The sequence below is a fragment of the Manacus candei genome, unplaced genomic scaffold, assembly GCF_025592945.1.
Source record: "Manacus candei isolate 608988 ecotype Guabito, Panama unplaced genomic scaffold, ASM2559294v1 h1tg000046l, whole genome shotgun sequence".
NCBI classification, from domain to species: Eukaryota; Metazoa; Chordata; class Aves; order Passeriformes; family Pipridae; genus Manacus; species Manacus candei.
The window spans coordinates 1,272,743-1,286,006 of record NW_026138094.1 but is presented as its reverse complement, the minus strand read 5'-3'; the positions used below and the strand labels follow the sequence as shown (position 1 = coordinate 1,286,006).

The following is a 13,264-nucleotide window of genomic DNA, read 5'->3' as shown; positions in this document are numbered from 1 at the left end:
GACGTGCCACAACGGGAAGAGGGACTGGAGCGGGGATGGGCCCTTTCCAGCCCTAGACTGAAGGCTGGGACCCCATTTACATGATGGGGGGGGACCCCCTGAACATCCTCAATTGCATGTGGCTCTAAAAAATTCCCCACAGCTCTAAAACCCCCTCCCTGAAACTTCCAATTCCCCATTTCTCTTCTCCACTCTTGCAGGTTCTACCTTGCAGCTGAAGGAGCGTTTTGGGTCCCTCTCCCAAGCCAGACCCCCAGGGATTCCCAACCTACCCTGTCGTAGTTATTTTGGTAGATGGGGAACCCTGGCTCCCACAGCCCATGTCCCAGAGAAAGGGGTGCCTTTCCCACTGCCTGCTTTGCCCAAGCTGGAGAAGTGCCGGGTTCTATCCAGATCCTCCCTGCTCTCCTGCTGGGCGGTGTAACGCCACCATAAATCATGGCATCTCAGAAAACAGAGCGAGGAGATTGATTCAGCTGTAAATGTGTCCTTCCCCTTACCTCCTGCCATCGCAGGATTGATCCCCGCGCAACATGAAAAGCATGTGCTCACTTGTTGGCCTGGAGACCTGCCAACGAAGCGTTTTAAGAGCAGTCCTGGAGCGCAGATCCTACAAGGAGACAGCTTTCTGCTTGGGAATGCTGCACACACACAGCACCAGACATGAATAATTCAGCTCCATTAGGTGCTGAGACCTCTACAATCCACATCTACGGGCTGGGACAGAGCCAAACCGTATTCAGAGACAAACCTGAAAGTTCACTTTCGGGGCTGCACACACACCTAGAGACAGCTCCTCCACCAGAACATTCACATTCCAAAAGGCAGCGAGGAAACCGCAGGAGCCCCCGGCTCTTTGTGCTAAAACCAGTGCAGGATGCTCAGAACCTGCCAAGCCCGCGCCACTCCAGCTTTCTCCGCCGGTTACCGGAGGCCAAGAGACCAAAGCAGGGAAGCACTGACCGCCCAAGGGCAGCAAGATGCAGGAGAAAAGCTCTTCTCCTGGCAGCAGCCAGCCCACACGTAGGGAGACTGTCTCATAGCCATGTGCTTCAGCCTGCAGCGCTCCAGGATCAGCCTCTGGTGGCTTCCAGACATGACCGACTGCAATTTTCACCCTGATTAACTTTCAGGAATGCCCGCAAGAAGGAGCAGCAAAGAGGACAGGGAAGGGGGGGAGAAAATCTGTAGGACACGGCATTTCCTCCAGCGGGGTATGAGGCAGGGAGCAGAGGGTTCGGCGAGATGCTCTCTCCAGCCAGAAGCAACCCCGGAGAGCAGACAGAGCCCTCCGCTCCCTCCTGGGTGAGGCAAAGGCAGTGGCGTGGAAGGGCTGCTGCCCCCCCCAACAGCTTGCCAAGACCCCCAAAGGGCTCCCCACGAGCCCCCAGCCAAGGCAGCAGCACGAGGGGCCACAATGCGAGGCCCTTCCTCCCGCGGCTGGCAGCCAGCCGGCCGCTCTCCCCATCCGCTGCCTCCGCACAAGATCCCTTTTTGTTTCCTTTTACGACTAAAGAAACTCGGGGTGGTGGGGGGGGCAACGCGGTGCCTTCTCCGAGCTGCCGCACTCGCTCCCCTCTCCCCGCTCGGCTCCCACCGCCGCGCCTGTAATCCCCCAGCTGGGCTTGTTTGGGTTGGATTTTTGTTAAGTAACTCCCATGTCTTTTCTGCAGATTTCTTTTTAAGATGTTCCCTCTCTCCCCGCCCCCTCTCTCTAGAGCTGGGGGAGAGGGAAGAGAAAAAAAAAGAGAGAGAGAGAAAAAAAGAGAAATGTTGAACGCGAGCCAGCTGGCACGAACAAGAGGAGACGGAGAAATCTGCACAAAGGAGCTTCCTCACTCACTTGCTGCTTTCAGCTCAAGAAATCACGCAGGGGAGGAGGGTTCGCTCTCCCCCAGACATCAGTCAGGCCGTAGCAGACAAAGGAGATTTGCCATGACACCCTCCAGAACTGCCACCCAACGTGGGCAGGATCCCTCCACCGCCTGCGCCCGGCAGGAGTCCGAGCTGTTGCAAAACACGCTGAAGCACAGGGCTTCAAAACAAGCTGTTCAATGTGGAATTAAGCAAGATTTTGAATGGAGGAGCTGCGCTCCCGCCTCCGCGCTCACACAAGGCGCCGGGAGAACTTCGGTGGCTCTCGGGGCTGAGTGGGACGGCGCCGGCAAGCTGCCAGGAGGGAGAAGGCTGAACCCAATTTGAATAAAATGGAGCCACCCTTCTTTTTTTAATATGGAGGTGCACCCCACTGAGACTACATGTTCCAGCATGCACTGCAGCCAGAGCACCGGGAGAGACGCTGCCAAACTTAGGCCGGGACTCCCAAGTTTCTGTAGGCTGAGCCTTGACACTGGAGATGAACCTGACACAGGGCAGCGCTCGAGTGATGAGTCATTTGTTGGCATTCTTGAGAAAAGCCTGAAATATTTCAGTCCAAGCATGACAAAAGAGGTCACTGGAAGAGGCTGGAGATAGAGGAAGGTGGAGAGGTGAGCAGAGCTTTGGTGTTGGAGCAGCCAGGCAATCACCCTACCTGGAGGAAAGCTCTGGAGATCTATCAGCCATAACACCCAACTGCTCCCAAATACACACTCAGGCATCCACTTCACATTCTTCATCAGAAGATGCATCTAGTATCAAAATTCAACCTCACACCCACCCCCGTCTACTCCTGACCTTAAAACACAGCCTTTATAGCAATGTTCAGGACAACTACAGCACACGACAACATTCAGCAAAGCTGTCAATACAAGAGATGTGTGCACAGTGCCAGTGTTTGATGAAAATACAAGATTAGCTAAAGCTCAGCGTTTGCTTCTTATTGACACTTTTTTAACCTCAACACCATGAGGAACTTGACCTAGGGCTGAAAAACCCAACATTGTTGAACACGGCTGACAGGCAAAGCCACTCTTGCCAGAATCCCTCGCTTCCCTCAACTCCCAACAGGTCACATGCAGCCCCAATACAGAAAGGGGGAATACAAAGACAGGCAAACATTTCAGGCTTTACTTTATATCATGGAACGGGGAAAACTGGAACAAGTACCTCTTTAATCCTCCTGTCAGTCTTGGAAGTGTCATCACCAAAGTCCCAATTTTTTGCCTGTTCGTGCCTCGAGAGCCCAGGGTTCTTCAGATTTGCAAGTATTTGATTTTGATGTCTCTCATCTTGTGTGTTTTTTTAAGGTACCTACTTCTGTACTGAATGAAACATGGCTCACATTTCCTCTGCCAACTCACAAGGAAGTCCAAGAGCTTCATGTTTCAAAAAAACCATTGGTGAGAGAACCATCACACAACTGCATGGTGTTCAGCTCAAGCAGGAGGCACATCCATACCTACAGGCCCACAGGAAGGCACCAAACACTCCACTCCATTCCCATGAAGGACAGCAGGCAAACAGCACCTTCTTGGAATGCCTGCTCACTCTCCACTGAATCGCGCTGCTGGAGTCACTTCTCCAGTGGAAAGCTGAGCAAGAACCATCGTTCCACACAAGTGTGAACATACATGTCAGCATGACTCAGGTCACAGAACGTAGAGCAGACCAGGTTGTAAGGGACCTTGAAAGGTCACCTTGCCCAATCTTTCACAGGAAAGGGAGCCCAGGTGAGGTTATACCACCCCGTCCAGTCGTAACTTGAAAACCTCCAGCGACATGGACTCTACCGTATCCCAGAGGGGGTGGTTTCATTGAATGGTTGTTCTCACCATAAAAAATTACTTTCTTATGTTGAGATGAAACCTCTCCTGGCACGATTTGTATCTGTTGCCCCTTGGCTTCTCCATGTGGCTCCTCTTTGTAGCTGCCCTTAAGTCCAGCAACGTTTCTGCACACACAGCCCTCCTACAGAGAGCTGAGGACTCTCCTGCCAGGCAGGAGCCAGGTTTGCAGGGAAGGCCACAGTGCTGGGATAACTCAGTGGCACAGACTGGAGGAGCATCAAGCACAGCATGAGCAGGCAAGAGCCATGCCAGTGCTTTGTTACAGCTCTGAGAGTAATGCCCTGTTGCTTCCCAAGCCTCTGCCATGGAATGAGCAGGGAGCAGCAAGGCTCAGGCTCTGGATGCTGGCTGGATCACAGCCTGCTCATCCAAGAACGCCAGGCTAGGTGTCTTCCAGCAAGCATGACCTTGCAGACTCCAAAATCTCTGGCAGGTGAAAATGGCCAAGAGCCTTCTCAGTACCTCAGCACCCACATCCTCAAGCACAAACTGCTGCCCAGTGCTCTAAACATTCGGCTGTACTGGGAAAGAGGAACTGAAAAACCTGCATGCGTGGGAGAAAAAGCATTCGATGGTTAAAATAACGGAGAAGCTTCCTTCCTGCAAGTTCATCTCTCAGACCTATCCTGAATTAGGGACAACCAGCAGGATTTTCCCCTCACTGTTGTGTCTGCACGCTGGAGGACACCCTTGTGTAACTGCAGTGCCCAGACCTGCACACGATGGCTTAACACTAACTAGAAACACAGCCCCATCTTCACCCAAAACCTGCATCTCTGGCTTGCCCCGTGATCCCCACGTGCCACCCTCTAGGTGTCATGGCATCACCGGCACACAGCACCCAGCAGGTGCCCGGCAGGCACGGGCAGTGCCACAGGAGCGGAGAGGCGTCACCACAGAGTTTGGCTGCCGAATGCTGACACACGGACCGTTGGCAGCTACGTGGTGGCAAAAGCAAAAAGCAACACTGCGAGCAATAACCAGCCAGGATTAACTCGGAATCGCTTTGGATCAGCCTGCCCCAGACAAGCCAGTGCATTCCAGCAGCACCAGACACAGCCCTGGTGCTCCCCTACCCACACAAAGCCCATTCGTGTTGAGCCCAGCCAGCCATGTCACTGCTGGCTGGTGCCAAAAACAACATTAAACACTCAAAACAGGATGTCTGAGCCAATCTGTTTGGCACTGCAATGCTTCTCATAGGGACAAACCTAGGGGCTGATTGTCCCTTGAGCAGAGAGCTGGTTTCCACTGGGAAAGCCGAGCAGCCATGTGGATTTAAAAAACAGTCCATTTACACCCTTGCTAACCCCAGCACAGAAGGGAACTGAAATACAAGAGGCTTAGAGGTGTCTGAACTGGTGACCCGTCCTCACACACAGCCCAGACAAGGGTAGAGAGCACATAAAAATAACCCAAAAGGCTCCCAAACTTCAGAGCTCTGCACAGGCTGGAAGATCGCCAGCAGCGAGAGGAAGCAGCAAGATGGATGTGACCAGGAAAGATCCTTGCAGCATCAGTCACGGAGATGGGAAAAAAGAAGAGCTGGCGAAGACCAAAGACAATCAAGGGGCATAAATAACTGCTGGAGTAAGTACTGGAAAAGGGAGCTCATCCTTTTCCCCTGCACACCCAATGCCGTTAGCAGGGATGTGGGAAGGTACCCAGGGTTATTGGCATCATCGTGAGCTCAGGGTGTCGGGCACCAGTGAACCAGCCATTTGTCCCTTTTCCTTCCAGGGCTCTGGAGGCAGGGAAGCTCCTCCACTTGTTCCTGGTCTCCCTGCCATCCTCCTGCTCCATGGTGGGCCCAGTCCCAAGCTGTGTTCACATGGTCGCAGACACACAGGTTTCCAACAAGGATCACCCTCCATGGAGGTACAGCAGGAACAGGAAACCACTTGCTGTGCTGCCACTCTGTGCCAAAGTCAACATCTCTTTTCCATCTTCTCCATCCAAAGGAGCAGCACTGGAGTGATCCCAGCTGAGTGGTGTCTCCCAGCCACAGCTCTACCTTGACAGCGCAGTTTGGAGAGGACAGACAGCCACTGGTTTGCTTGCTCCCAGGTTGCTCCCAGGGAAGGGAGAGCTTCTGGGCTTTGTTTCCTCTATTTTTCCCTTTAGGAGCAGAGCACGCAGCCAGCCTTGGCCGTTTCCCAGCCTTCAGAAGAGGACGAACATCTCTCCGCCGCTCCAAAACCGAAGGAGCTGCCACTTCACCTATTAATGCCTTTAATTCCCTTCATTCGATAACCAATTAGGGCACCTTGGCTCCCTGAGCTGAGGCTCTGTTTGCAGCCAGGCCGGTGTGTGCAGCTGTAATCGCTCTTCCTGTCACACCATCAGCCTGGGAACACTTTGGGAAAAAACCAACCAGACTGTGAAGTAAAGGAGGAGGGAAGGCGGATGCAGACAGGGACAAATGCAAGCAGAGCGAGTACCATGCCGAGAAATCCCCTTTTTTTTCCCTGGGAGGGATAATAAATAGGTGTATCTCCTAGATTAATAAGGCACATTTGCAGAGCTCTGATATCCATCAGAAAGTTGCTAATTCGCGCTAATGACCCATTGCAAATTGCCAAATTTTGTGAATTAGCCAGCATGTACAGGAATACAATAAAACCCAGCCAGAACCATGTATCAAAGCGGGCTGGGCTTATTTGGGAAGTCCTAGTGTACTTGGAATTACTTGTGGTGATGGATACAGAGGGAAGCTGCAAATTAGATGTGAAATCCCCTCAAAAATAAATAGGAAATCCTCAGGGCAAAAAGAAATTTCCCCATGGCTGCTAAACCTTTGGGGAAGGAGCAGTAATTCTCCTGGAGATGAGCAAGACTCTCCACCCACTGGATTCATGGCAAAGTCATTACACACCTCATTTTCACTCCTTTAAAGCTGTACAGCACAATCCTCTAGATCCACCCTTCATCCCTTTGAAGAAGCACGGGGAAAACTCCAAGCCAAATCTTTGGACCCACCTGAACCAGGAATGCTCTGTTTAATCCAAACTACAAACAGGCTCAGTAAAGTCACTAAAATCAATTTCATTATCAATAAATCAGTGTGACCACGTCACACATGATGTAGCACTGTACAGAGATCTCATCCTTCCAGCCATTGGAAGAGTGGTTGAGCAGCCCAGGAACTACTTGGAAGGAAAATCCAATGCCACAAAACCTTTCTGTGCTCAGGGAAGGAGCAGCATAAAGTCACAACATTATCTTCCCTTTTTCCTTCTTTTCTTACACCATGTACAAGGCAATGAATTGTAGAAGTTGAGCATTTAATGTTTAAATACAAAATACCAAGGTCCTCCTGAAATCATCCTTATTCATCCACAAAAAACTGCACTTGCATCCTTTCATACCCCCTCACACCACATCTGAGCTGACGCTCAGCAGCTACGTCAGTGGGTTTTGTGCCTGTGAAGGACACTCAGCTGCAGTGAAAACAAAACAACCTCCTGGGCTCATCTCAAAAAACTGATTTTCCATCCAAATGCAGAAGGGAATCGGTTTCCTTTAAAGAAGTTATATAAAGTCAAGAAAAACTCAAGCAATCACAAGAGCAAATGGAGTCTCAGAGCAAGTTTCCTGGTCAGGCAGCCATCCTCTATTTTCTCACTGTAGGATTGCCCAAGCTCAACCTCACTCCTTCCTCTGACACCACATCACACCTCAAGGAGCCAACTCCTGGTAGCTGGAAAGTGCATCTGCACGGCAAAATAAGCCATATCCCAGTAGGATCTCTTTTCCTGCCCTTTCCTAACACCAAAAAACACCCTTCCTCATCCAAGTCAACCCAGCACGGGTACATGGAGCAGACTGGCTGCTGCCAGGGAGGCCAGAGCTCTGGTTCAGGAGTCACACATGGCCACCCATGAGCTCCTAGAGAGCCATGTGCTCCAAGCTGGCTCACTTACCTACACCCCTGATCTTACAAAAGGTCCTTCACACTTACAGGGGCTCCTCAACACACCTGCCACGTCCCCAAACCCTGATGAAGTCAAGTACCCCCACGTCACAGCATCATTCTCCCTCCAGCCACTACCACAAGCACCCAAATTATGACAGTCTCAAGTAAGCGGGCAAGATCCATGGGGAAGGGACCAACTCTCCCCATGCCCAGAGAGCCCATGAAGCATCAGAAGGGGCATCACAGGAGAACTGCAGACAGCCCGGGCCATCTCCAGGTCCTTCAGGGACTTTGGTGCTTCCCAAAAAAACCTCTCCACAAACCACCATCAGCTTCAAAGGAACACAAGGTAGGTTTGGGAAGAGACGCATGACTCTCACAACCCCGAGGTTGCGGAACCAGCAGCCCGTGTTCTGCAGGAAGTCTGCAAAGATAACCACGGACCTCTCCGTGAACTCAGTGGGCGACCACCCCATCCCTGCAGACTCCAACGCTAACCTGCTCACTGCCCTCACCACGTACCGGCAACCGAGTGCAGTTAAACTGTCACCAGCTCCTGGCAAGGTCACCTGCGGCCTCACCTCCTCTCCGTAGGGAACCGGCATGTGACGTGTTCCCCCAGAGCATCTGCCCCCGGCAGGTCCCTGCCTCCGGCTGGGAATACCAGCAGCGGTGCCAACACTCAAAGGGCATCACTGCGCATGCAGGCTGTCACACAGCCCCGGAACAACATACCTGGGACCATAAATACCATCTTATTTACATAATGCTCTGGATAAAGGGGACAAAGAGGCTTATTGCATTACATCTGGGACTAGTATTGCATCAGCGCCCACAGGCCCTAATCCCAGTCGGAGCCGTGCCGTGCAGGGAGCAGCGGGACGGCCGCGAGGTGCATCCCTGCTCCCAGCCCGGCCAAGCCCAGCTCTTCCTCTTCCCATCACAAACATGCGGAGAAACATCCCTACACCTAGGAAATGCCAAATAAATCGGGCACAACACATGACTCTAGTCCCCAACCACCATCAGTCCAGGAGTGGGATCCCACCACCTGTCATGGCCTGGACAGGACGCGCGGATATTGACTTTGTTTTGGGAATGATGCCCACATGGAAGAGGGAGAAAGACCAGGCAGCTTCTGGTTTTCTTTAATTTATGCAATCACAATTAAAAATACACTGTAAATACAACCCAGAGGCAATTTTTGATTTGAGGCATCCCCGTTCTCCAAGAGAATAAACCAGACGGAGCAAACTCCAGTCTGTCCTTCCTGTTAATTCATAATAAAGACACACAAGCTGTTGAGTACCTCTAACACCACACGAGAACCCCTCAACCGCCTTCACAAGCCCTTTCTTCCCCAAAATGGCATATTTTCAGCTTGATTTACAGGGAAAAAGCTTTTGAGGCAGCAGAAGCAATGTTGTGACCACCGACAGAGCACAAGGGGACTTTGCAACCCTGCAACTGGCAAGGAAGGGATTATTTGGGGTTGCCACCCAGCACGGAGCTACAGACAGACAGATGAGTCCACCCCAAAAAATTGTGCCGCTTTCAGCCCATGTAGAGGTAACAAGCATGCTAAGAGATACCTCTGCACACACACACACACCGGCCTCTCCAGCTAATGAGCAGCCTAATGGCGACTCACCAAACACACAGACCAGGTCTGAGCGCTCAGTTCGGAAAAGGGAATAAAACCTCCTTCCCATGCCCTGGCTGTACTCAATTACAGGTCATTACAACTTGTTTGATAATTAATTTCCTCCGGTGGCTCTAACTGAAGCAGCCCTTGCCCTGCACAACAGGCCAGTCCAGGTGAAACATTAAATCCTCGTCCCTTTGCACCACAGAGACGCTGTGCTCCCGGCGCTGCACACGTCTCCCTTCTCCACTGCACAGGAGAGGAGAAAACCTCACTGGATGAACGAGGGCGTAAAAGGGCAAGGATTTGCGTTTCGTGACCAAAACGGCTTCAAAATAATAAATTATAAATTATTTCTGGTCCAGAGTTAATCAATAAGATCAGCTGCCTGGATTTTCCGAGTGCCGTGCGTGTGCGGTCGCACACTGCCAACAAAGAGCTAGAAATGTGCGGCATAATCCGATGCCGGAGTCATCGCACAAAGCGTGGAAATAGGTTTTCCTGAGGATGTCCAGGCGAGGAACTGCCTGCGCACGCCGGAGCCCGACCGCCAGCCCCGCTGCCGGCATCCTTGGATCTTCTGGAGGGGGGGAGAGGGCCTGTGGGCTCTCCAGTGTCCGCCACGGAAAATGAGTGGCTAACTACTCCTCCAAGGGAAAGAGCCTTCCCAGAAAAGGGGGAAAAAGGAAAGGGAAAAAGAGGGCTGCTGGGAGATGGAGGGGAGCCAAATCTCACAGACCAGACCTGAACCTGTGACCTTCCCCGTGTACACAACGGGCGGGAGAGCTGCACGCAGGAACTCCGTCCTCGCCCCACCGCCCTCGCCCCGCCGGCTGCCCCAGCCCTCCTGGGACACCCGGCCACGTTGTCACCACCAGTGTCACCCCCGGATCGGCCCGCTGGCTCTCGGGGGCTCAAAGGCCTCGAAGGCGGGCGGCACATCCTGCAGCACCAGGTCACCAGCACACAGCACAGCCCAGGGGGAGATGCCTGGAGGGGCTCTGCTCTCAGGGCCTGACCCCCCCCCAACAACTCACACTTCCTAAACGCCTTGGAGAAAATTTAACCTTGTGGGATTTGTGCCGAGAGTCCCCCTTCCTGTTCCAGGGGAACCTTCACTACTGGGGTCCCCTCTGCTCCTGTGCCCCCCAAACCCTCCCTGCACAGAGACGGGACTCAAGAGGGGGAAGATCCCCCCCAACCCCAGGGACACCGCTGCCCCTCGGCAACCTCCTCCACGCCTGCCCCCCCCATCCCCGACCTGCCGTGGCAGTGACCCCACGCACGGGGATCTCCCCCCCGCACCCCTGGGAGCGGCCTGACACACCCGGGACACGCAGGGGACCAGCCCCCTCGTCCCTCGCAGCCGGAGGGATCCGCACCCCCGCATAGGGTGAGCCCCCCGGGACCCTGAGCGGGACCCCCGCAGTGGCGGGGGGGGGGAATCCGGCACCTCTGCGGGGGGACCCGACCCCCAACCGCCGCGACACCCGGGGGGCTCGTTCCCAACGGCCCCGGGGGGCGGACACACAACCGCCCCCACGGTCACGGGGTTGGTGGGCCCAGAGACCCTCGTCCCCAAGGGTCACGGGGGGGGCACAGCCCCGTCCCCATGGCCATGGAGTAGGGAGGGGAGGGCACATAGCCCCGTCTTCCATGGTCACAAGGGTGGAAGGGCACGCAGCCCCTCGTCCCCAGTGGCCACAGCGGAGCGGGGGGCAACCAAATGCCTGTTTCCGAGGGTCACGGGGGGGACACACAACAGCCTCCACGGTCACGGAGTGGGGGGGGCACCCAGACCACCGTCCCCAAGGACTACGGTGGGGGAACAGCCCCGTCCCCGGGATCACAGCAGAGGGGGGCACCCAGATCCCCCGTCCCCAGTAGTCTCGGGGGGGGAGATGGGGGCACCCGGACCCCGTTCCCAAGGGTCACGGGGGGGGCACACAGCCGCGTCCTCGGGGATCACAGGCGAAGGGGGGGGGGGCACATACCCCCGGCCCGGCGGTCACGGCCCACGGCGGCGGCCCCGGGCCCAGCCCGTGTGAGGGGGGGGGGGGTGAGGGAGCAAGGCCCGATGCCCGAGGAGGAGCCCCAACCGCCGCCCCCCCCCCGAAAGCCCCCCCCGCGGCGGGTCGGCGCGGGGCCGGGCGGGCACGCACTCACCCGGTCGCTGGGGTGTCCGCGCTACGTGCGGTCCATGCGGGGCCGGGCCGGCGCTGCGGGGCCGGGGCCGGGGCCGGGCCGGGCCGGCCGGGGCCGCCACGCGCTGAGGCCGCGCCGCGCAGGCCGCGCCGGGTCCGCCGGGCGGGGCGGGGCGGGCGCGGCGCAAAACACGGAGGGCGGAACGCGGAGCGGCGTCCCCGGGCGGGGCGGGAAACACGGAGCGGAGTCCCCCGCACGAAGGGATCGGGAGCCGGAGTCGGGCAAAGCCCGGAGCGGAGCATCCTCCGCCTGAGGAGCCGGAGCCGCCGCGGTGCGGGTGGGGAAGAGCTTTTTAGGGTGTTTCACGCTCTGAGCGGTGCCGTGTGAGACCCCAGCCCGGCACGGACCCCCCCCCAGGCCACGTTTTCAGCTCCTTGAGCTGGCACAGAAAGGCAGGTGGGGGTCACCACCCTGGGGTACCCAGACCCACCCCAAAACCCATCACATCATGTCCCACACTGCCACTTTTCCTCTCCAAATATTTTTCTCAACTGAAGGAGCACCTGGATCCCCAGTCACCCCCTTCACCAGGAGGTGACACGTCCCCCAAACCCTCTGCTTCCCACCCTAGAGACTCAGCACCGGCCCCACTCACTGGGGAGAAAATTTCAGCTCATCTCAGCCCTGGTCCCAGGACACCCCAAAACCCTCCACTCCCTTTCCCAAATCCTCAGCATCAGCCCTATGGTCTGGTGAGGAAATTTCGGCTCATCCTCATGGGGATATCCCAGCGCTGTCCTCAGGACACCCCCAAACCAGTCCAGCACAAGGCAAACCAGTACATCAAGCTGGGATGAATGATCCAAGCTGGCATCTGGAGCACAGAGCAGGGACATAGTCCTGCAGCAAAGGTGATGGAGAGGGGAGCACCACTTCCCTCTGCCCAGCCAGGGGCTGGGGTGGGTATTCCAGCCTGGAGAGGTGCCACCATCCCTGGGGACAGTGCGTGTCTTCCTCCTCTGGAGCCAGGAGACAACTCCCAGGGCAAATGGCATGGGATGATTTCCAGTGCTGCAGCATCCAGCTGCACGAAGGCTTCGCACCCTCCTCCTCTTCTCTGAAAGGGCAGAGGGCTGGGACAACCTGCAACCAGTGACTGTGCCAAGCAGCCGAGTTGGTAGTGACCACCACATCCCTGGAGAAGAGGAGGAGGAAGAGGGATGCCGGCAGTGCTGGGCGGCTGCTCTGTCCCCCCCGGAGCAGGATGGGCTCTAGGTGACAAGGAAGAGCTCTCAGGCCGAGCCTGGAGCACCGTGGCACGAAGGGATCACAGCCCAGTGCACAACAGTGCATAATGAGCACAGACACGGTGACACGGGGAAAAGCTGAACGGGAGGGGTTAGAGAAAAAGGCAAAATTCATCTTATTCAGAAGGTGTTTTACACACAGCTGCTGGGGGGCAGGTTTTGGGGGGTGGCTGCTGCTTTGCTACAAATCAAGAGAGAGGGGATCTGAGGCTGGGCACTCAGTAAGCAATTCCAAGGGCTGGAAGGGCATCTGTGAGCAGAAAGTCTCTGAGCAGGAACAGAGCCCCCCTCTCACCCTGGGGGGCTCTCCATCCCTCCATCCCCACTGGGCAGGACTCAGGCTCTCTGGCTGTTGGGAGCCATCCCCCTCATCCCCTTCTCCTCCATGTGTCCAACCCCATCCAGCCAAACACACCTCGAGGCAATTTTGGGGAGATGCTGCTGGCAGCCAGGATGGAGCTGGGCTGGCTGCTGTTGGGGAGCTCCTCTCAAACCGCCTGGGTTTCACTGCTCCAAGGAGGAT

General features: G+C 55.6%; 1 protein-coding gene across 2 annotated transcripts in view; it reads right to left on the bottom strand.

Moving 5' to 3' along the window:
* The window catches only part of ZNF609 (zinc finger protein 609), a 61,425-nt gene extending 49,838 nt beyond the window's left edge, over nt 1-11,587 (bottom strand). Inside the window, exon 1 of one of the 2 annotated variants that reach the window (XM_051796382.1) lies at nt 11,456-11,587. The gene's annotated coding sequence lies outside the window, so the exon portion shown is untranslated. The remainder of the gene's footprint in view (nt 1-11,455) is intronic. The other variant, XM_051796381.1, reaches the window with a different exon arrangement.
* Between the last annotated feature and the right edge of the window lie 1,677 nt (nt 11,588-13,264).